General features: G+C 44.4%; 1 protein-coding gene across 1 annotated transcript in view; it reads left to right on the top strand.

Annotated features, from left to right (window-relative positions):
• Positions 1-347: 347 nt before the first annotated feature.
• Positions 348-25,007, top strand: part of NACC2 (NACC family member 2) — a 53,900-nt gene continuing 29,240 nt past the window's right edge. The window contains exon 1 of the mRNA XM_048512275.1: positions 348-483. The gene's annotated coding sequence lies outside the window, so the exon portion shown is untranslated. The remainder of the gene's footprint in view (positions 484-25,007) is intronic.

Below are 25,007 nucleotides of genomic sequence, written 5' to 3'. Positions count from 1 at the left end.
ACAAATAACGCAAACACGTGAAATACATACACGCGGGCTGCCCGGGTCAGCAGCCAAGCCAGAGGGGTTCCCGGCGGCTGGCGGGTGTGTGTGCGTGTGCGTGTGCGTGTTGAGGTTGCGTGTCAAAACCCCTCCCCCCATTTTGGGCCGCTGCAGCCGCCGCCGCCACCGAGCAGCCAGCAGAGCCCAGCGGAGGAGTGGGCGGCGATGCTGCTGACGGGGGGGGGGGCTCCTAAGCCCTCCTGGGGGGGCGGCGGCGGCACGGAGTAAGGGAGGAGGCCTCTGCCGCTCCAGCGAGGGAGGGAGGGAGCGCGGGAGGGGAGGGGCTGCTCGGACGCCGCCGCCGCCGCCGCCATCATCCTCCTGATCACTTCCTGCCACCGGCGGCAGCCGCAGCCGGGAGGAGCCGGCGGGAAGGAGGGAAGGAAGCAGGAAAGGCCGCCCGCCCGCCCGATCCAGGCCCAGCGAGACCCGCCCGCGCAGGTAACTCGCCCGCCTCCCGCCACGGCGTGTCCCGCGCCACTCAAGAAGCGCCCTCCCCCGCCTGCCTCTCTGGGGGGTGGGATGCAGCAGGGCCCCCCCCGCTGCCCTTCTGAGGGGGGCTGCCCGCCCCCTCCTTTGCCGCAGTCTCCGCCCTCCCTCCCTCCCTCCCTGGGGCAGCGATGGGTGCGGGTGCTGCTGGGCGGGCGCGCGGGGGGGGGCTTCCTGCCACCTGGCGGGGAGGAGACCCCCCTGCCGCCCACCCGCCCGCCTCCCAGCCCCTCCGGCCGGTCTTTCCCCACCGCCGCGCCCCGCGAAGAAGCAGGCCTCGGCCCGGCGGCGGCGGTGTGGAGGGGCCACTCTTCCCCCCGGGCGGCCTCTGCTCGCCTCGCCGCCCGTGGCTGGGTGGGTGGGCCCGCCTGGCAGGTGCAGCGCCGGTGCCGCCGCCGCCGCCGCCTGGGGGCCTCGGAGGCAGCCCGGAAGGGGACCCCGCGTCCTCCGCCCACCCGGCTGCCGCTGCCCCCTCCCTCCCTCCCTCCCTCCCTGGGGGCGAGACGCCCGTCCCCCCCCCCCGCCGGCCTTGCGGAGGCCTGGAGCCGTGGTATGCTGCTGCGGGGCGGGGGGGGCGCGATGCCGGGAGGATGACTCGCGCGGAGGGCGGCGCACTTGCGCGGCCCCGGGGGGGGGGAGGGAGGGGGTGGCAGCCGGGCCGGCGGAGGGCGGCGCCTCTGTCTCAAGGGCTGGCGGAGCAGGGGCGGGCGGCTGAGGAGGGCCCGCCAAATAAACGCCTGGAGGAGGAGGAGGAGGAGAGGCGACCCCCCCCCCCCCGCCGTGTGTCCCAGAGGACTTCCCTCCCCGGGGCCGCGGCATCTCCCCCGTTGGGGGCCGCTGCAGAGAAGCGCCCGCTGAAGCTCACGCGGCGAAGGAGCACGGGAGCCGCCCGGAGCAGCCGGGGCGGGGGCGGGGGCTCAAACCGCCCCTTGCCCTGTTCCTGCCGCGCCGGTCAGCTTCCCGCAGCCCAGCCTCAGTCACAGGGCTATTGTAAGGATATGAAATGGAGGCAGGGGAGGCCCTAGGAAACGAGTGTGTGTGTGTGTGTGTGTCTCATAACACATCTACCCAATAAAGAAATGTATGAAGCAAGGGCAAAAGACTGTCCTTCTCAAAGGGCCTCGCCTGCAAAATAGGAGTTCCTGTGATGCGGGAACTGTATTTTAAGCAACTGGGAGAGACAGAGATGGATTGTATAACATGTTGGCCTGTGATTTGCACTAGAGATAATGAGGCAGGCACCTTTTAAGCACTGGAATGTCTAATAATTGGTGGTGTTTTGACAGAATTTCTACAAGCTATAGTCTTAAAAGTCCTCTTTCTCAGAATGAGGTCGATATTAAGTTGGTCCTAAAAATTACTTGAATTTATTTTTAATCTGTTAATTGATTTATGCATCATTGAATGAATTTGTATGTTTTTAGTTTGTGAATAAAGGTGTAAAATCTCTTTGTTTTTGTTGAAAACAAAATTGTATTATAACCATGTGAGAACCGGTTCAGAAGAGTATTTTGTTTCAACTGATCAACAAATGTATGCTTCCTTACTGCTTGTCTGTGTATGGTTGAGTAGTCTTTGGTCTTTAATCAGATCGGGGCTTTCCCCAATGCTGGTGTGTTCCTGAACATGACATGGCTAAAAATGTGTTTGGTGCCTCCAGAGATTCCTGCAAACAGGCTGGCTTCTGCCAGGAGACTAAACTGCCAGGAGTGCACCACACACTTCACTATGTGAGTGTTTCCTGCTCTGCTCCTGCAGCAGAGTACAAGAGCACTTAAAAATGATGTGTCCATTGTATGCTGTTTCATCAATTGCAAAAGTTGTGTGTTTTCCTCCTTTCCAGAAGGTATTTTGCAAGGCTGTGTAAGTTGATGTACTGGATACTTGCCAAGGGGTGGTCTTGTGACGATTAATTAATTGATAAGTAGATGTGGAGTTTTACCTTTTTCTCACAGAAATGTTAAGCAGTGGAAGTTGAATTTTGTAAATAGCACAGAATCTGTTGCTTTTCTCAGATATTTCAAATCTGCCTTTCTGAATTGCACTGTCATTAGTTTCTTGATCCATCTCGTATGTTAAAATTTTATATTTGTATCTGGTTTGTTCTGTGTTCAAAAAATGCTTTACATCTATCTGAATCCAAGTGTTTAATAAGTGACGTCCACCAGTTTAAAACATCATTGGCAACAAGGTGAATAAAAATCAGTGATTTAAAAAATAAAAAATAATGCATTTTTGAAAATAAAATCAGAGTTTTAAAAATGAAAATAGAGTTTTTAAATAAAATGCTTTTTGAGGAAAATTCTAAGATAGTTATCTGTTGAAGATACATTATAGCCCAAAGATTATTCTTCATGAAATAGAAATTCATTTTTAATTATGTAACAAAAAGCTGTATTATTCATGCAATGTTTAATTTTTTTGGTAAATTAATTCCATTAATCCATTCACAATGCCACGCTCCTCCAGAAGCTTCTGTAATACTCTGTAAGAGTATTTTGGACAAAAAAGAAAATATTATCACACATGTTTGGTTTTGCAGTTCTCAACACTATGAAATTTGTGTCTTCAGAGATAACAAGCCTCTTCTTTAGAGCAAAACTGTTATAAAATAAACACACCTATTACAGAGGCCCTAACCCATTTTTCCTTTGCAAATCTATGTACGCCTAATTAACCCCATACCTATTAAGTGCTAAGCTGCTGCAAAATGATTGTTATGGAAGTATTTTAGCAATTTCAAATCAGCAGCATTAGTCTTTATTTCTGGAACACTAAAGTCTGGCTAGGAGATACAGCAAATGAGTACTGCCCCCCCCCCCATTTTATTAGCTTTATATTCTGTTCATGCTGTTCTGAATTTCTTCTCATCAAGGATACATTTGCAGCTTTGTCTGTCACCAAACTGTGCACTAATTTGAATTTTAGTTCACATTTTTATAGCTTCTGCTGTTACTTCTTGTTAGTATTTTGCTGTGTGTGCACTTCCTGACATCAGTTGTTTCTGCAAGAAAAGCATTCCCTTCTTCTGCTGTTACACCAGCATATACAACAGGATCATGGTGGACAGTGTTTCACCCATGAAGACTTAAAGTGTAATCCTTAGGGGATGCAAAGTGGTGTGACCCCCGTCGTGGCATAAATGCCCCTTGTGCCGGCCTCCTTTCATGAAGAGAGGGGTACGTTGCTGTGGGGTTGATGGCTACCATTCGTGAAGCCTCTTAGATGGCATGGTTGTATTGTGACTGTGCCGTCCCTGACTGTGCCGCCCCCCCCCCCTGCCCCTGGATTGCACTGTTCAGTTAAAAATATTTACTTTATAAATCTGTTGCATATTGCTGTGTTTGTCATACACTTTATCTAACAGTTTCTCAGGAACATCTGCTCTGCTAGATGAACTGTATTAGTGACTGAACCATGTTAATGTAATCAGATCAAAAGAAGACTTTGTCAAATAAACAAATTGGTTTCAACAATTAACACATTTTCTAATGTGCTGTGGTTTTTTAAATCACAAATGTATCTATGGTGGTTCCTCGATGGTTGGATTTTTTTCTTTTAGGTGATATACTGTTGTTATGTGACGTATTTGATGCAACTGAAATACTATCTTGGACAGATAATTTTGAAACTAAATAGGGGGAGGGTGATCTTGAAGTTAGATGGTTTCCAGAATCCTGTATGTTGATGATGGATTCCCCTGAACAAAAAAGTCAATGCTGTTATTTTATTACTTCTATACCATTTCTGTGTATTTAGTACTAGCGGGGCCCGGCCACACGTTGCTGTGGCAATTGTCCTTCTCATCACAGTCCGCAACCTACACAGATGTCCATGCAGATCCAATGATCCCCAGCATAGCCTTTTGGGAGCAGCAGTGGCATAGTGGCTAAGAGCAGGTGCACTCCGATCTGGAGGAACTGGGTTTGATTCCCAGCTCTGCAGCGTGAGTTGTGGAGGGTTATCTAGGGAATTCAGATTAGCCTGTGCACTCCCACACACACCAGCTGTGTGACCTTGGGATAGTCACAGATTTTCGGAGCTCTCTCAGCCCCACCCACCTCACAGGGTGTTTGTTGTGAGGGGTGAAGGGCAAGGAGGTTGTAAGCCCCTTTGAGTCTCCTACAGGAGAGAAAAGGGGGGATATAAATCCAAACTCTTCCTCCTCTTCCTCCTCTTCTTCTTTTGGGGTGGTCAAATGGAATCCCTCTTTCCCTTTTCAATTCACATTATTATATGGTGCTGTCTTGGTTTTTAGTATAAGGTAACCCTTTCCATTCCACAACAGAACTGTCCAGAGTGTGAATCCTGCTGTCCATGAGGCTGGTTGACACGCACAGTCCTGGCTTGGGTAAGGCAGAACTGGGGCAAGGAGGCTATCCCAGTCAGGCAGAGGCAGGGTGGTGAGGCACTCAGATCGAGGCCAGCTCCTTGGGTTCTTAAAGGGCCATGTGCAAAAGAAGCGGAGCCAGTAGTGTTGGTTTGCCCCCACCCCGTGGATTTTCTTAGAAGAAAAAGGCAAACTCCAGCTTGCTTTTAGTAAAAGAGAGCTGTGGCGAATATGGGTGAGGAAGTGGGTAAGTGGTGGTTGGATATGAGGGAGGGCAGAGTGAGGTGTGTGAGGATGAGCTGGATGTGTATTGGGTGGTAACAGTGGGTGAGGCACAGAGAGTGAAAGTTACCTTTGTGTAAGGGGGGGAACCCCACCTGACGTCTCACACGGCAAAGTGTGTATGTGTTTCACTTCCACTCGCATTACCTACCAGTATTTACTGTTTTCACTGCTCATCTCTGCCCATCTGAGCGAACATTCTGAACCCTCATCCCAAGCCCTCAGGCCACAGACAGACAGGCTGCACGGACATTCTAAGGGTGACAATTAAACACAGCCAGCTTCATGGCCTGGTGCGCCAGGAAAAAGACGTTTTACCTGGCTCAGGTATGGACTTTCGGCGATTTGAAGGCCCGATTACCTGCCCGCAATGGGTAGGAACGTCATGTGAGAATTTGGGGGCGATCCGTCCAGCTGTTTCGGTGTTAGGGCAAGACCAACAAACAAATGGTTAGCTTTTTATATATATAGATTACTCGTATTCACTGTCACTCAATACTGCTCCAAAAAGGAATATTTGCTTCTTTCAACCCCTTTGTTTTTTCATAATGATTCAAAAAGTAACATGCAGTAGTAATTATAAATATTTTTTACTTAGACATGACAGTTCCTCAAGGCAGTCTTTCAGAAATATGAAGTCAAAACTTTGACCAACCTGAAGATCCTGCCTTTGCAAATATGTTCCTTTTGTTGTCTTCCTCACAGCAGTTCTAATGTTGTTTCATTTGAGCCACTGGCCTTGTGTTTCTTTGTTGCACGCTGGGAATTTGCAAAGGAACAATGAGATTAAGATCTTTTCACAGTTTTTATTTCACAACCTTTATGTTGTGAAGAAGAGGCATGTTATCTCTCCAGACACAAATGTAAATATTTTGTGATAAGCAGTGTTTGAATTTTGCCCACACGCCTGCCTTACCCATAGGTAGAATTTAATTAAAATATTTCCAAATTGGGTCTCTTTTACAGCCTGCTGCTATTATAGTTTTTTTCCTCCATGGAGAGAATATTATGATAAACCTCAAAGATCCCAAGACTTGTGGAGTATTCTGCTCAAAAGGTTTCACTTTCATTTTCACTTCTTGCCCCTCCCTCCTCTCACTGAGATCCTTGTACAGATCTATTTCACTCCAAACAATCTTCTGTTTATTGAACTTCTTGAAACTTATCACTAAAGAGGTAAGGTACATAGATTTGCGGGGGAACAATTGCAGTTGCATTTGCTGTTGAATTCCGCCTGGACACATGCAAGTGTGCCTCACACACCCCTTTCACTTGTGAGGTGGACAAAGTCTATACCCCCCACACATCCGACACTACATCTTGTGTGACATGCCTCTGAAATGCCAGCCACAGATGCAGGTGAAACGTGAGGAGCAAAAGCTTCTAGAGTGCAGCCACACAGACTGGAAAACCCACAACCACCAGTTGATTCTGGCCATTCGATAATCAACTCTGTATGTTTATAACATTTTTGATGTGCAGAAGAGGCGTGTTATCTCTGCAGATGTAAATTCACAGTTGTTAGAACTGTAAAACTAAGCATCCAAAATAATATCTTCTAGATGGAAAAAAATGCTCAAAATAATCTTATAGAAACTGCAGGAAAAGCATGACATTATGAATGGACTAATAGAATTCATTTACCAAAATTTTAAACATTACATGAATATATACTCTCATGCTACATAATTAAAACAAGATCATTTGGACTATAATGTGTCTTAAATAGAAAACTATTTAAAATACTTTTAGATAGATTTTTCCTCAAAAAGCATTTAAATTTTAAAAAATTGATTTAAATCCTGATTTTTTATCTTAAAAAATTATTTTTTATTTAATTGTCCCTTAAATGTGTGTGTAATATTGTTACCGCTGCTGCTTGGGTAACAATAAGTGATTTCAGCTCAGCTCAGCAATGTAATGAGGCGCAGGAAGGTGGCGTTCTTCAAAGCAAAGGATTTTATTTGGAAGTGATGGTCACAGCTCGGGCAGGAGAATCGTGCTCTTGCAACCCAGTGCAAGAACTTTTATTCCCAAACTTCAAAGGAGCAGGGAAAAGGGGGGGTGAGGGGGCAAGTCCCTCACCAAACACCAATAAGAAAACAAACAAGACAAAAGCAAGATACAGTTACAACTTCTGAATGGGATTACAAAATCCCGCTGTCAAACGCCTTCCCGCGAGATCTTGTAATGGTGCTGAAGGGAGAGCAGATAAGGTCCATTCAGAAAATCCAGGTGGGCTCGCTACCGCACCCAGCAATTTCCTTTATCAGATGGCTGTTTCCTTTAGTAATACCCTCGCATCGTTGCAACAAAGAAAAGTTCAAACTGTCCAATGGTGGTCCCTGCACGTCTTCCAACGGCTGGGGACCTTTTTGTGCTGGCAACAAATTCGATTTGCAAGTCCAAAGAGGGTCTTTGTCTTTGTTAAGGAGTCAGCTGGCGTTGGTCTGAGCTGCATTCCAGAGCCAACTTTCTTGTCCCTTAATATCAGCCTCTTACAGGCTACTGTTTTTGCTAACAGACACAAATTTCAAAAATAACATTTCTAAGCTTAAACATTAGGGAAACCTTAAGGGATAAACACATACACTTATAGGCAAGACTTTCCTAAGCCAACAATAACAAAACCTTAAACTAACTGGAGAACCTAGTCAAACTAAAATCCTAAACAGCGGGCACATCATAAATTCAACTGTGAAGGGGCTTTTATTACATCCTAGAATGGCATAAACAAGAGGAAAACCATATATAATTGGCACAATTCATATGTTTGCAACCTTTGCAAGTTTTATGAAGGCTTCTGAGACACACAAGTCTCTGCGTCCTAGCATGGAGCCAGTGTAATCAGGCAACCTGACTCAGGAAAATATTTTGTTTATTTTCCTGGCGGTAACAATATTGTACTTGAAATTGGTCTAAATCTTCTGGGTATTTGCTGTTGAAAGGACAACCACAATGTTAAGTTTAAATTCCTGTCAAAAAAATAGGATTGGCAGTTTTAACAGGTTGGAGAAGGAGTTCTGTGGCACTTGAAAGGATGTTGGAAGTTCATTGTATATCGTCCACTTTTATTCTTCCTCCTGATTAAGGGGCAGTCTGAGAGGCAGTTTAGTGGCAGAGTATTTGCTTTGGACCCACAATGTCCCTTGTTCAGGCACTGGTATCTCCAAAAAACAGAATCTGGCACCTGGCCAGGGAACAATCTGAAGAAGATCCTCAGCTGCATTGTTGAGCACTGACTGGATGAAGCTTCAAATAGCCAAGACTGTGATTGTTCAGCATCCTAGGCAAAAATGATGGTGCACAACTTCCGGAGTTTTCCTCTTCATCATTGATGTTGTAAAAAAGCGTTGCATTGATCTGGTGTGCATGACCAAGACCTGGCTGGAGGCTGGTGAGATGCTTCTTTTTACCCAGGTTACTTGATCCTTCATCCATCATGAATAGGAGGATGGGGGCGAGGTTGTGATTCTCATTCAAGATGGTTTATCATTTCAGAGGATCCCTCTGCTGAAAATTTCTGGGTCGATTAAATCCAAACGCAAAAAACACCAGAAAAAAAGGTGGCCATCCCAGTGATTTGTTTCTGCATAAAATTTTGATCATCCACCAGGACTTCTCTAGCTTTAATGCAAGTGATTAACTGGAGGCTCCATTAGCAACGTCTGATCCATTTTTTGGGACCCCTTCCATCTGCGCTCATTTTTGGATGTGAACAGGGATAGGGTGTTGTGGCTGGTGACATTTAACTGGGATGTGGTAGGAAGCCCCCTAAGGGAGGAAACAAATCCCCCTCTCGGCGTAGCTCCTTTCACTCCTTAAAGGAAGCCATTGTTAGATTTCTTTTGAAGGAGCCTTCCTCAGATAAAGCAGAGCTAGCATCACCATCCAGTATCAGATTTACCATTTCTGGGAAAGGTGGCTGAGAGAACAGTTGCTGAGCAATTTGGGGACTTCTTGGACAAAACATCTGCACTCTGTCAGGTCCATGCCTGTCAGTGTAGATGTCTTGCTGTGTGGAGATTGCAAATGTTTCTTGTAAATGCTTTCCGGTTTCCCTCTCCCCTCCCTGGCAATTCACTGGCGCCAGCCCTCCTGCGAGAAGGTGCGAACGTTCCCAGGTCTCTTGAAGCTCTGTAGTGCAAATGTCATGTTCTCTCTCTGAAACCCATTTGGAGAGTTTAGCGGAGAGCTTAGATTCAGCTTTCTCTGTTACTCTACGCGTTGTAGAAATAAACTGCTTTGGGACTTTCCTATGGTCTCTGTTATTTCCACGTTCGAGAGCCTGACATTCTCAACCCATTTTAATCTGGGTTCAGGCCTGGGTTTAGTACTGAGACGGCCTTGGTAGCCCTCATAGATGACCTTCGACTCCAGCTTGATCACGGCAGCTCAGTGCTGCAGATAATGCTAGACTTATGGGCAGCATTTGACACAGCTAATCTTCAGTCCTAGTCAGCATTATGGGGGTTGCAGAGCAGTGCCTTTTCTTGGTTTGCCTTGTTCCTCCAAGGACACACTCAGAGGCTTGGTTTGCCTTGTTCCTCCAAGGACACACTCATATCACCATGATATGCATTGGGGCAGTATTTCCTGTAAGCTGCACATGTGCATGGCCACACAGTCACTATATTGACCGCACTGTCAACTTTATCCTCAAAAAGGTATAGCATCTGATAGATGGGGTACCCAAACACGAACCTGTGAAACTGACTGTAATCCGGCCACAGGATCTCTGTTTTTGATAGATTTTTCAGCTGGTCCATTTCAGCCACTTCACTGTGGCTTCCAGACATCTGGCCAAAGTACCCAGGGCAGTGCCCAGCTAGCCACCCATCAACAAGTACAGTTGGGTGTCATCAGCATACTGGTGCTAATCCAACCTGAAACTCTGGACCAATTAGGCATGAGGGCACATATGCATCTTGAACAGCATTTGGGAGGGACATCACACACCAGTGCATATCATGGTGATGTCCTCTCTTCTAGCACTACCCTACGTCTCTGGCCCTTGGGAAATGAGATCAGCCACTATAAGGCTGTCCCACATATCCCAGCCCTGGCAAGCCAATAGTTTGTAACCAATTAGGTTGAATACTGCAGTTGGGTCAAGCAACAACAGCAGTGCCAACCTACCTTGATCCAGTTGTCTCCGGAGATTGTCTGAAAGGGTGACCAGGTCCATCTTGATTCTGTGCCCAGGACAGAAGCTGGATTGAAATAATCCCAGTGCTGATGTGTCTTCCAAGAAACCCTGAAGCTGTTGCACAATCACTTTCTCAGTTACTTTATCCAGGAATGAAATGTAGGACACTGGCCAGTAGTTGAATGGATCCAAAGGATTAAAAAATGCCAGTTAACAAAAATTTTACTCAGGAGCAGTGAGCAGTCACACCCAGGATCTGCAGCCTGTTCTACTTTTAGTAGGGTGCTGTGGGTTTTCCAGGTTGTATGGCTGTGTTCCAGTAGCATTTTCTCCTGACATTTCGCCTGCATCTGTGGCTGGCGTCTTCAGAGAAAACCCACAACACTCCAGTGATCCCGGCCGTGAAAGCCTTCTACTTTTGCTTGCTGTAGGCCCATGATACTCATGACTGCCAGGGACAAAGCAAGGGGGAACTGCGCCCGGTGCATGTGCGTGCCCTGTGCCCCCCCAAGCTCCTGGAACGCCCCTGCAACGCCTCTGCAGGGGCACGTCCCCGGTGCGTTGCACCCCCACCCCCTTGGCGCTATGCCTCTGACACTGCCGTTCTCTTGACTCTGCTGCACTCTTGCTGCTGCCGGGCTGGGAAGTGGGAGGCCAGGCGTGGGTCCTGGCCGCAGCCTGCTTGGCATTGATGTTCTCTCATCTCTGCTGGACTGGGCTCATTGGCCAGCAGCAGTCCAGTATGGGCAAGGGATCCTTGACAGGTCCTCGACACAGCTTGGCAGAGTGGGTAGATCCAGGTATACAAATTACCAGTAACAAGAAGGCTCTTTAGCAAAGCTGTTATTGTATAAAACATGGGGGACAAAAAGGTTCTGGGACTACTCCTCTGTGTCCTGAAGGCATGGGACAGGGCAGGAAAAGTTTTTAACAGTGTATTTTGAAGATGGATAAATGTATATCGTCTCCCTACCTCTGAAGGTTCATTAGTCACTTGTGTATCAAGAAATTGCTATAGAGCAGGGTGGATAGAAATCAATGATTAAAAAAAGAATAGGGTTTTTTTAATTGAAATTGTATTTTTTGATAAAATACTTTCTGAGGGAAAAATCTATCTAAAATAGATTAAATAGTTTTCTGCTTAAGATACATTACCGTCCAAAGGGTTAGTTTTTAATTATGTAGCATGAGACTGTATATTCATGCAGAGGGGTGACTAGTGGGGTGCTGCAGGGTTCTGTCTTGGGCCCAGTGCTGTTCAATATTTTTTTTATCAGCCACAAGCATGTTAATCAAATTTGCAGATGACATGAAATTAGGAGAGGTAGCCAATACCCCAGAGGACAGGGTCAGAAATCAAAATGACCTGGACAGATTAGAGAACTGGGCCAAAACTGACAAAATGCATTTCAGCATAGGTAAACGTAAGATACTACACTTGGGCAGAAAAAAATGAAATGCACAGATGCACAGTGAAAAAAAAGATGGGTGAAACTTAGCTTGACAACAGTACAAGTGAAAGGGATCTGGGAGTCTTGGTGTCCTAGACAGGCTTTCTGGAACCAGACTAGACACAGTTTTTAGTGGGTTCAGTCATTTAATGCATTCAGAGCCTGGAACCAAGACAAGGCTAGAAACAAAAAACAGTGACCTGTAAACTGAACCGCATCGTTGCTGCCACAAGCTAGCTCAGCTGTAACCTCTTTCCTAGCCATCCTCCCATTCACTAGCACAGTTGCAGCTGGGTTACTTTAGTCTGGCTCCTGCAAAGACATTGCATCCAATCCAGCTCACCCCATAGCTGCTAACCTGCTGCTGCATCTCCTTTGATGTGACCTAGCATGCAGTCTCCTGTGTTGCTCCTGGGGCTCTGGAGATGGGGGGAGGGGGGATGGAGCTGGCAGGGCCCCCTCTGGCTTAGTGTCAAGAGTCTGAAGAGTCTCAGAGCTTGGACCTGGCTGTCCAGCTCAATAAATACTTCTGATTGATGAAATCGAGAGTGGTCTTTACATGGAACCCTTGACCTGACAGGCTCCCATCATGAATGCTTTGCCTGAGCCTCTGCACATGGTCCTGCAGGAACTACTGACTCCTCAGGCTCTGAGTGTACAGGCAGTGCATGGGAATCTGGAACCAAAACTGTCCCCTCCTCTCCATCTGAGTCTTCCTCCCAGGGGTCCCCAGCCAGACCAGACCACTTAGTAGACCCCAAACTGAACATGAGTCAGTAGTGTGATGCGGCAGCCAAAAAAGCCACTTCAATTCTGGGCTGCAGCAATAGGAGTATAATGTCTGGACTGAGGGATGTAATAGTACCTCTCTGTTTTGCATTGATTAGACTCAACTGGAATACTGTATACAGTTCTAGACACCATAATTCAAGAAGGATATTGATAAGCTGGAATGGGTCCAGAGGAGGGTAAATAAAATGGTAAAAGGTCTGGATTAGGGTTGAAATGATAGCCATTGTTCAGTATTTGAAGGGATGTCATGTTGAAGATGGAGCAAGTTTATTTTGTGCTGCTCCAGAGTTCAAGATACTGAAAATGGGTTCAAGATAAGGAAAAGAGATTCTACCTAATATTAGGAAGAACTTCAAGAACTTCAAGGGCTATTCAACAGTGGAATACACTGCCTCAGAGGGTTGCGGAGTCTACCTCTGGAGGTTTTTAACAGAGGCTGCATGGCCATCTGTCAGGGGTGCTTTGATTGTATATTGTATATTTGATTGTATTTTAACAGAGGCTGCATGGCAGAGGTTTGGACTTGATAGGGTTAGGGATTACTCCACACAGTCTGTTCAATGTGTGGATATTTGTGTGTATAACCTGAGGTGTATTGTATTATGTTCTCCCTGGAGGAGAAAACCTGTACTGATAGCAGGCCTTAAAAGAAACCCAATTTGGGAATATTTTAATGATGTTCCTCTACATATGGGTAAGGCAGGTATGTGTGCACAATGCAAACACTGCAACAAAGAAATGGAAGGTTTGGTGGCCTGAATTAAACTGGAACTATAGTTCACCCCACAATAATTTCATAATTATCTATGTATTTCTTAGTATCAACCAATCAGTATTTTGATATAATTGTAAAACTAATCTAAAAAGTTATTATTCTAAAAATCAAACTGGCATTTAATTGTAAACATCAAGATTATACTAAAAAGAACAAGTCTTTATGTAGAAATTAATGATTTTAATCAAGTCTTACTGACTAGTGATTTAAATTGATTTAATTTGAATCAAATGTACCCTGCCACAGAGGCAGGTTGTCCTGTCTTGATTATCTTTGATTATCTTTGCAACTATGGCTGATGCCCACATGAAAGCAAAGAAGAGAAAGCAGTCCTGGAGAGAGGGTCCCAGATTCCACATGACAAGGTGGGCCAAAACAGGCTGCTAGATCATAACATTTGGCCCTCTTTAGGTCATTCCTGGGGGCCCCGGGGTGCTGAGGATATTTATTTATTATTTATTTATTGTTTAGACTTTTATACCGCCCCGTCCCCAAAGGGCGGTATGAAATTCACACACACATATGTTTCTTGTTTAATTTACTACAGAGTAAAGACTTCTTCATTAATATGAAAGCTGTTCCATGTCTGTCATAACTCTTTCACTCTATTACTAATAACCTTTTACTGTATTTTTAATAAAGACTAATAAACTAACTTAGCTTGTAAAGTTTATTAACACCTTAACAGGCAAAATAACACAAGTCCCAGTTTAGATTAAACAAAAGTATTGGCCAGATGCCCAGAAAATCAAAGAACAACAGCATGGATTGTAGGGCAGTACAGAAGTTTAATAAAATAAATAAATAAATAAAAACTAGAACAGAGGAAAAAAGATAGAGGGGGCTGGCGTTAGGTAATTATACTACTGGAGAAAGGTTTTTTTTGCTGGTAACACGTACAATACTATAAAGGTGTATTAAAATGCTGGGGGAGATTGGGGTGTGCAGAAGCCCATAAAAAATTCCATCATGTCCTCCATAAGAACAGTTGGAAGAAGGGAGGGGGAAAGGGGAAATTGGGGGGAAGAAATTAAAAACATACAAACAGCAGGGTTCTGAGAAAATAAAAGTACAGCAATCTAATAGCATGCAGTAAGGTAAAAATAGCTTCAATTAATATAAATGGTTTAAACTCAGACTCCAAGAGATATAAACTTGTCAGATTTATTAAACAAACACGTTTGGATTTTCTATGCCTTCAGGAGACACACAAACAGAAGACAGATGAGAAAGACTTAATAAAAGTGCCAGGGTGGAAAATTATAGGTGAATCTAGATGTAATGCGCTAATTATGGGAGATTGTAACATGGATCTAAGGGAACATGAAATATTAAAGAAATGGAATTTTACTAACATGTATAGTGAACTAGGTGTACCTCAACAACCAACCTACTTCTCAAACAGACATAAAAATTTACATATATTGATTATATTTTTGTAAAAAAAAATAAGAGTAATTTTCACAGTGAGAAAATAGAAACGTATAAGGAATGGATTTCGGACCACGCCCCATCGGTTGCCACGTTTAGGGTAGAGGGAGAGGAAAAACAATATAGATGGAGATATAAAAATATAGTATGGAAAAACGAGAAAGACAGAAAAGAATTAAAAGAAAAAATAAGACACTATTTTTTAGAAAATAAAGGAACAGTATCAGATGAAATTCTCTGGGATGCATCTAAAGCAGTAATTAGAGGCTATTGTTTAGCTAGAGAAGCAAGATGGAATAAAGTAGTAAATTTGGAAAGAAAATAATTAGTAGAAGAGATTAAAGATACAAGGTCTCAACTCCAAGCTAAATATGATATCGCAATGAAAAATGAATTAAGTTACAAGCACAGCTAGATAAGTTAGATAAAGCTGAGATGTGGAAAAAGCAATTATGGATTAAAAATGAATTTCAAAGAACAAATATAAACTCAATGAAAAGACTGGCTAACTATCTGAAAAAGAGAATCAGAGAATAAGAGGGATAAAAGACAAACATAATCAACTTATAACAGATAATAAAGTAATAAGGAAGAAATTCAAAGAATTTTATAAGGAATTATTTAGCCATGTCCACAATGAAAAATATGATGAAAAACCAAAAAAGGTTATAACACAGGAACAGAGGGATCAAATGAAAGAGTCTATTACACAAGATGAAATAGCTAATGCTATTAAAGAATTGAAAAATAATAAATCCCCAGGTTTAGACGGGTTCACAGCAGAATATTACAAGAAAATGTCAGAAGTATTAATCCCTGAGATGCAAATATTGTTTAACTAAATTCTAAAAGGACAGAAGGTGCCAGAGACATGGAGAGAGACTAAAATAATAACAATTGGGAAACCATGACGGAATCCAGAGCAAGTGGAGTCATATAGGCCAATAAGTTTACTAAACCAAGATTATAAGATTTTCGTGAAAATATTTGCAAATAGATTAAAAAATATGCTTCCAAAGTTAATAGGACGAGATCAACATGGGTTTATAAGCAGCAGAGATATCAGTAACCCATTAAGGAATGTATTAAACGTAATAGAACATGGTAAGAATAAAAAATATGCAATGATAAAGTTAGATGTATATAAAGCGTTCAATACAGTTAATCACAATTATTTATTTCAAACTTTGGAAAATTTGGGATTTGGTAAACTATAAATATTTTACAAGAGATATATCAAAGAGGAAAGGCCAAGATAAGAATAAATGATGGATGTACAGGAATAATAAATATTGAAAGGGGAGTACAGCAAGGATGCCCACTATCGCCGCATTTGTTTATAATGGCAATCGAATTTCTGGCAGAAAGGATAATAATAATAATAATGGAAGGATAAAAGGTTATAAAGTGAATCAAGAAGAAATAAGGTTAAATTTATTTGCAGATGATATTTTAGTAATAACAGTGAATCTGGTTGATATAATGAAAAAATTAAAAATTATTCTAGAAGATTTTCTGAAATATTCTGGATTAAAAGTTAATATGGAAAAAACAGAAATAATGGGGGTTAATGTGGAAAAAAGACAATTAAAAAGAAAATTAGTAAAAAAGAAGATTAAATATTTAGGTATTATAATAACACATAGAAAGGAGAAGATGTTCAAATATAATTATGAGGCAAGACAGAAAAAATATTAAAACAATCAAAAGAATGGGATAAGAAGACCTTATTGATTATAGGAAGAATCAAAGCTTTAAAAATGCGTATAATGCCGAAAATGTTTTATCTATTTCGAACTCTTCCTTTAGAAATTAAGAAGAAGCAATTTGAGGCCAAGAAAAGTGGGGAAAATGGAGAGGTAAATGGATGCCCGGCACTATGGACGTGGCACCTTTGGCAAGTGTGGCCAGGAAAGATGGAAAAAAAATATTGAAAAGACAAGGAATTCAAACTGTTGCAAATTTGATAAGACAAAGAGGAGAAATTATTTATGAAATTAAAAAACTTTATAGAGTTAGGAGGTAATGAGAACTGGTTGGTTTTGAGGAGCATTTGGGAAAGGATAAAGGTTTCACGAATAAGAGGAGAATGTATAATGCCTAAATGTTTTGAACTATGTGAAAAATGTAAAGGGAAAATTTGGGGACATATTGTAAGGTTGCTGTTTAACCTTGGAAGGTTTCTCTGCCAAGGTTGGCGCGCAGCCCAGAATTGGGGAGTATTTTCAGCATTTGTGGGGCCATACTTCTGTATCTTCTGTTTCTCTTGTGAAACTGTCTCACTGTAGTTTTCGGATGGGAACTGCAGGTGTGTTTATCTAACTTTGGCGGGAACTGGGAGGGGAGCCTGTAAAAGCGGCTGCTTGAACACTGGGAGGCCAGTTCCTGCATTTCGTGTGATTGACTTAGATTGCCAGATCAATAAAGAACTTAAATGTTACTTTTGTCCTGGACTTTGCAAGTTCCTTACATTATGCGGGAACTGGCCTCCCAGTGTTCAAGCATATAAAAATGTGTGGTTGATGATAAAGATTTTATGATAAGAACATTGAATCAAAAATGGGACAAGGAAGGTTTTCTAGACTTTGGAAAAACTGAAAATCTAATTGACAGTTGGAAAAATATAAAGATTGAGAAATATATGGAGTTGGAAAGAAAAGTGATATTGAAATGGTATAGAACACCAAAACAATTAGCATATATGATTAAAGGACTTAGTTCCAAATGCTGGCACTGTGGAGACCAGGAGGCATACTATAGTCATATGTGGATGGAATGTAAAGAAGTGAAAAATTTTTGGGCAATTGTAAATATATATATCAAAAAATTGGTGAAGATTAATATTGTTTTAAATAATGATTTAATGATCATGGGTATAATGGAGGATAGAAGGGTGGATAAAAATATAGCTATATGTATAAAATAATGATTAAAGCAGCGCATGCAACAATAGTTTTAGGCTGGAAAGAAAAGAAAAATTGGACAATCCAGAAATGATTGGAGTACATTTGGGAACAAGTGACACTAGACATTTTTGACATAATAACAAAAAATAAACTGTGGCAAGATAAACAGAGTGAAATCTTGACGATATGGACAATATATGTGGACTGGATGAAAGAAGCTGGAGTCAATGAGGAAATATGGGAGAATATCCTCGCACTGAGGATACCCCTCGGGGAGGTGGGGGGCTCCTTGTAGTGGGTGATTCGATCATCAGGAATATAGAGAGTTGGGTTTGTGACAGGCGTGATGACCGCATGGTGACTTGCCTGCCTGGTGCAAAGGTTGCGGATGTCACGCTACGTCTAGATAGGCTGTTAGACAGTGTTGGGGTGGAGTCAGCAGTTGTGGTCCACATTGGTACACCAATGACATTGCATTAGGAAATGTAGCGGGGAGGGTTCCTGGGAAGCTAAATTTAGGCTGCTAGGAAAAAGGTTAAAATCCAGGACCCCAAAGGTGGCATTCTCTGAAATGCTACCTGTTCCTGCAGCGCAGGAGGCAGGCTAGGCAGGCGGAGGATACAGGGTCTCAATCGTGGATGAGAGAAGGTGGTGCAAGGCAGGGGTTTCAGATTTGTCAGGAACTGGGAACCTTTTGGAATAAGGCAGGCCTGTACAAAGGGCCAGACTTCATCTTAGCAGAAAGAGGAACCAGGCTGCTGGCTCAACATTAAAAGGTGGCAGAACAGCTTTTAGAAGCTTTGATTCTGGGGGAAGAAAGCCGACAGGAGCTGAAATTGACCGGTTGAATACAGAGTCCATGGGGATGCAGACAGAGAGGGAGGTTTTTCTAAATCAACCACATACAAGCGAGGAGCATAGCAATGTGATAAGTGATAGTGTCTACAAAAAGGCTAGAGGGCAAAACACATAAATCCCAGGTTAGGGACAGAGACAGAGTATACAAGTGTCTCTATGCTAATAGTAGAAGCCTTTGACCTAAAATGGGGGAGCTAGAGTACAGAGGGTTGAAGGAGGACATTGATATAGTGGGCATCACAGAGACATGGTGGAATGGGGAGAACCAGTGGGATGCTGTTATCCCAGGTTACAGGCTCTGAGGAAGAGGATAGGACAGAGGCATTATTGGGGGTGGGGTGACCTCTACATCCAAAAGAAGGCATAGTGTCTATAAAATAGACAATGCAGGGGAGCTGATTCCTCTACAAGAAGCACTGTGGATATCAATACCAGGGGTGAAGCATAGTTTAACATTAGGAATATATTGCTCGTCTCCCTGACAAAGCACACAAGAGAGGATTCTGAGATGGAAAAAAAGAAATTAGAAGACCAACAAAAGCAAAATGTAGGTGGTAATGGGTGATTTTAACTATCCCCATATAAACTGGAAAAATGAATGTTCAAGGTCATAGTAAGGAGAGAACATTCCTGGATATGCTAAATGACTGTGGCAGAGCAGATGGTTTGTAGAACCAGCCAGGGAGATGTGATCCTAGATCTAATTCTGTGTGGGACCCAGGACCTGGTCTTTGAGAGTCAGTGTTGTTGAGCCGATAGGGAACAGCTGACCACAATGCTGCAATGAATTCAGTATCTGCATGCGAACAAGTGACCTTCACTAATGTAGTTACATTAGCCTTCAGAAGGGGAAATTTCTCAAAAGATGAGGGGGATAGTCATGGAGGAAGTTGAAAGGAAAATCAGAGAAGTCAAATGTCCCAAGATGCTTGGAGGTTATTTAAAACACAGTCTTAAAATAACTGGGAGAATGTGTTCCTACAGGTTAGGAAAGAGCAGCCCAGTCAAAAGCCACCATGGTTAACAAAGGGGCGTTGAGAATTGTGGGAAAAAAAGATGTATTTTAGAAAAATGGAAGTCCAACAACTGATAAAAAGAATACCAGAGAGAACACAAATGGTGTAAAGAAACAAGTTAGCTGTAAGGGAGGCAAAAAAAGTTATGAGGAGCATGGCTGTGAACATAAAACCAGCAACAAACAGTTCTTCAAGTACATCAAAGGCAGGAAGCCAGCAAAGCGGTAGGCCTGTTAGATGACAAAGGAACAAAGGGTGTGCTAAAAGATGACAGGGGTGCAGAAAAGCTGAATGAATTCTTTGCATCTGTCTTCACCCAAGGAGGTGAGGAAAATTCCTGCACCTGAACCAAGCTTCTTAGGAGGCCGAATCGAGGAACTAGAATAGTGGTAGACAAGGGAAGAAGTTCTGGCAGCCATTGATAAACTAAATGCTACCAAATCCCTGGCTGGTGCATTTGTTACCCAAGAGAGCTCAAGCATGGGAAATTGCGATGTTCTCACTTTGTATGCAACTCATCCTTGAAATCCCAAGGCTGCATCCCACTGAAGACTGGAAGATGGCCAATCACACCAATCTTTAGAAAGGATCTAAGGGGGGACCGAGGAAATTACGACAGGCCAGTCAGTTTGACATCTGTTCCTGGTAAATTAGTAGAATCTGTCATTAAAAGATAAGAATTATAAAACATGTACAAAAGCAAAATTACCTGCTGAGAAAGAGTCAGCATGGCTTTGCAGAGGCAAATCCTGTCTTACAAACTTACTAGAGTTCTTTGAGGATGTAAATAGGCATGTGGATAAGGGGGAACCAGTGGACATTGTCTGCTTGGTTTAAAAGGCTTTTGGCTCAAGTTCCTCACCAGAGACAGTGAAAACTCAGCAATGAAGAAGGAATAAGAGGGAAGTCCTCCTATGGATTAAAACTGGTTGAAAACAGGAAGCAAGAGTGGAGTGTAAATGGGAAATTCTCTGTGGAGGGAGTAAGTGTGGTGTCCCCAAGAGGATCCGTTTGCACTGGGACCAGTGCTCTTAACCTGTTATTCATAAATGATGACCTGGAAGTAGGGGTGGGTAAGCGTGGTGGCCAAGTTTGCAGATGATACCAAATTATGTAGGGTGGTGAGAACCTACAAAGGATTGAGGAGGCTCAAAGGCAGGACCTTGATAAATTAGGTGAGAGTGGGCTAGAAATGGCAAATGCAGTTCAATGTAAAATGCAAGTGATACATAGGGGTAAAATCCAAACTTCACATACACACGCTGGGGTCAGTGCTATCAGTCACAGACCAGGAGAGTTTAGTGTAGTTGATAGTTGCATGAGATGTCAACTCCAATGCATGGCAGCTGTGAAAAAAAGGCAAACTCTATGCTGGGGATAATCAGGAAAGAAAGGAGTTGATAATAAGGCACGAATTGTCATGCCCTTATATAAAGCGTGGTGAAGCCACACTTGGAGTACTGTAACAGTTCTGGTCACCACATCTCAAGAGTATTGAAGAGATAGAAAAAGTGCAGAAGGGCTTGAGGATGATTGAGGGACTGGAACCTTCCTTATGAAGGGCTGCAGCGTTTGGAGACTCTTTGGTTTGGAGAGGAAGCTGGGGGGATATGATTGAAGTCTATATAAAATTATGCATGGGGTGAAAATGTTGACAGAGAAATGTTTCTCTCTTTCTCTCACAATACTAGAACCAGGGGCATTCATTGAAAATGCTGGGGAAGAATTAGAACTAATAAAAGGAAACACTTCTTCACAGCGTGTGATTGGTGTTCAGAATATGCTGCCACAGGAGGTGATGGCCACTAACCTGGATAGCTTTAAAAGGGGCTTGGACAGATTTATGGAGGAGAAGTTGATCTCTGGCTACCAATCTTGATCCTCTTTGATCTGAGATTGCAAATGCCTTAACAGTCCAGGTGCTCGGGAGCAACAGCCGCAGAAGGCCATTGCTTTCACATCCTACATGTGAACTCCCAAAGGCACCTGGTGGGCCACTGCGAGTAGCAGAGAGCTGGACTAGATGGACTCTGGTCTGATCCAGCTGGCTTGTTCTTATGTTCTTATGTTCTTAAGAGAATACAAAGAATGAACTTACTGCTGTTTGATAAAATCATGAAGAAAACACGGGGGAGGGGAAAGTGGGAAAATGTATTTGAAAATGAATGAAGAAGAGTACTAATATAAACTGTAATGTTCAAATGATACAATAATTTTTTTGAAATTGTGGCTGCCAGCATTTTAGGCGACAGGAGTCATCCTGGTTCATGCGAGACCCCATTGAGGAGGAGGACTGGGCCTGGGATGAGTATGGGCGAGCCATGTGATGAGCGACAGAGGTTTGGTGAGAGGAGTGCAAGGGGCTACTCTGGCAGGTTGAACTGCTTTCCTGGGACATGGAATTGTTGTGCAAAAGGGAGACAGCGAGGTCGGCCGACAAGTTGGAACTCCGACGGGAGGTGGAGCGACTGCGGGCACAGCAGCGGGAGCCACTTGCACCAGTGGATCCGCCAGGGGTGTGTGTGCCAGCGGACCCAGGGCAGCCAGCAGCCCCCCAGCCTGGGCCACCCCCGCTACCCCCTGAACCTCTGCTGCCACCTGCTCCACCACTGGGCGAGCCGCTGCGGCAGTGGGAACTGAAAGCCCCTTTTGATAGCAAGTTGTACTCCCTTCCATATTTCCTGGTGCAGGTGGAGGCACACATGCAGCATTATGGTAGGGCCTATGTGGACCAGGTCAAGCAAATTCACAAAATCAGGGCCTCCTAGAAGGGGAAGCGGCCACCTGGTACATAGGGCTCTATGAGGGTCGAGCGCCCAAGCTCTTGGCGTTCCCCCACTTCATAGCAGACCTGCGGAGGCGCTTTGAAGATCCATTTCAGGAGCAGAAGGCTAAGCGAAAGTTGCAGAAACTCCGGCAGGGCTCGTTCTCCATGGCTGATTTCACCTCCGAGTTCCACCAGTTGGCAGGCCAAATCCACGATTTGCCTGAGTCGGTGCTCATCCATTTCTACAAGGATGCCCTGGATCCCGAGCTCGTGCAATGGGGAGGGCAGGGGAAACCGAGGTTTGCATGCTGAAGGTGCAGAGCTGCCAGTGCACGTCGAGCCTTGTATACCGCTCCCCCCCCCCTCCCACAGTCCATGCACCCCGGGGTGAGCAGGAAACCAAGGAGTCCCAGTATGCACGGCATAGGCAGCTTGGGCTCTGCCTGTATTGCGGCAGTGAGGGCCATCTGACCACTGCCTGCCCAGAGAAGAGGAAGGTGGGGGGAGCCCCCTGAAAGGCTCCAGGGCAAACTGGAAGGGAAGCCCCTGGCCAGGAAGGGCAAGGCCAGGAAGGGGGGCAGGTTGCAACTGGAAGGCACCAGCTCAGAGGAGGTAGTGGATCCCAAATCCAGTGTGTAGACTGCAGCGACAACCACCAGCCCAGGCGTCGAGGCCGGAGTCCCGCCAGAGCACTCCTCAGCAGTCAGGTGAGACATGCCCACCTATCCTGCTGCCTAGCCAAACTCATGGAACTAAGCTGCTCTCGCATGCACTCGTTGACTCGGGCTGCACCTGCTGCCTGATGCACCCCTCGCTGGTTGCCCAGATGGGCTGGTTGCCCAGATGGGCCAGAGTCCCCCTCCATCACCCCGTCGAGTTTGAGCAAATGGACGGAAAAGTGATGGGGGGCGCCCACTACGCATAAAACCGAGCTGGTGGGGATTCACTGCGGGAAGTACTGGGAGAAGCAGACTTTTGTTATTGTGCCCATGGCAAAATACGGGGTGGTGCTGGGGATGCCCTGGCTGAAAGATCACGATCCACTGCTTGGATGGGAAGGGGACACCATCCAGTTTCAGGACCCCCCCCCCGTGTGACAACCACCTCCAGCCCGAGAACCCCGAGAACCCAGGGCTGCGGTGGGACTTGGTGAGGGTGGCAGCGGAAGCATCAGGACTAGGGTTTTCTCTAGGACAGTGGTGACAAACCTTTGGCACTCCAGATGTTACGGACTACAATTCCCATCAGCCCCTGCCAGCAAGGCCAATTGGCCATGCTGGCAGGGGCTGATGGGAATTGTAGTCTATAACATCTGGAGTGCCAAAGGTTCGCCACCACTGCCCTAGGAGTATCAGGACTAGGGTTTTCGAGGAGGGCAAGTGTGATAGGCTTCCCCCCACTGGCGCACTGACTGCAAAATTGAGTTGTGCTCACGTGAAGGTCTCATGACTGATTCTATTTCTACCTTTAAAGGTGTGAGGCAAGGCTGTGTGTTAGCACCAACCCTTTTCAATTTATTTTTGAGTGACCTTCCATCAGCCTTATTGGAAATTAACAACCATGCCCTAAGTGGGCTCCAAGGCATATTCAATACTTCTATGCTGTTAATTACCATCCTTCTATCTTGCTCAAAAGTTGGACTTAGTAGGCTGCTGAATAGATATGGGCAGTACTGTACAGATATGGACTAGTCATCAATTATCAAAAGACCAAGATTTTGATCTTTGCCAAACAATACAAAAAAAACACTTAACTTTGGGCGATTAATGAAGTGCCGGTGAACGGTCAACCAATACAAATATCTTGGATTACGTTTTCTTATAACCTCTCCTGGTTACCCCACAAAAGCTGCTATTGCAGCTGCTACCATCAGTTATTCTGCCATTGCCGCGGCTTCTTTTATGGAAGGGTCGCTCCCTTGTCCCAGCAGCACTAAAATCTTTGCTCTAAGATAGAGGCGCCCAGTTACTTTATGGATTACTATCTGGCTCCAAGCGGTTGTGACTCCTTGAATACTGTCAATCAAATTTTTCCGTAAAATTATGGGCCTGCCAAACTGTGTACCGTGTCACGACCCTCTGTTTTAAGAACTAGACCAAAATTCATTAGTTTATAGGGCTTGGTTGAAACTTTTTAAATTTTTGGCTTAGCTTGCATTTCTGCATGATGACACTTTCGCTGATTCACCTACTTTTGTCTGATACTCAGGGCTAATCCGTGGTTCTCTCTGATCGAAAGAAAAGATAGAATCACTTGGTATATCTCGACTTCAAAGCTTTTTCCAGCTATCTAGTTCAGAATCCACAACTTGTTAAAACAAAAATTGTTGGAAGCGAGATGGATTAATTTGATTTAGGGCTGCTATGAAAACTTGTTCACCCTTACATCTTTCAATACCCCTATATCAAAACAGGATGAAGCCACTATTTTGTATTTTTGACTAATCAATGCAGAGAAGAGCCCTCACTTGCTTTCGCTTCAATGTTTTCCCCTCGGCTCTAGTGAATTTTAACAACTTGGAAATGCGCGAATGGGTATGCCCGTGTGGTGACCCACAAATTGAAACAGTGGCACATCAACTGCTTTGCTGCCCTAAATCTGCTAATATCAGATCAAAATATTCCAATATTCTTTCTAGGATACCTAGTGAAATGGGAGAATCAGGTAGACTTCCTTTCCTTCTGGACAATTCTGACAATGAAACTTGTGAATTGGTAGC

This window comes from Sphaerodactylus townsendi, linkage group LG12 (assembly GCF_021028975.2).
Source record: "Sphaerodactylus townsendi isolate TG3544 linkage group LG12, MPM_Stown_v2.3, whole genome shotgun sequence".
Lineage (NCBI taxonomy): Eukaryota > Metazoa > Chordata > Lepidosauria > Squamata > Sphaerodactylidae > Sphaerodactylus > Sphaerodactylus townsendi.
Note: the sequence above shows the minus strand (reverse complement) of the source record. Positions and strands in the feature narration are given on the sequence as shown.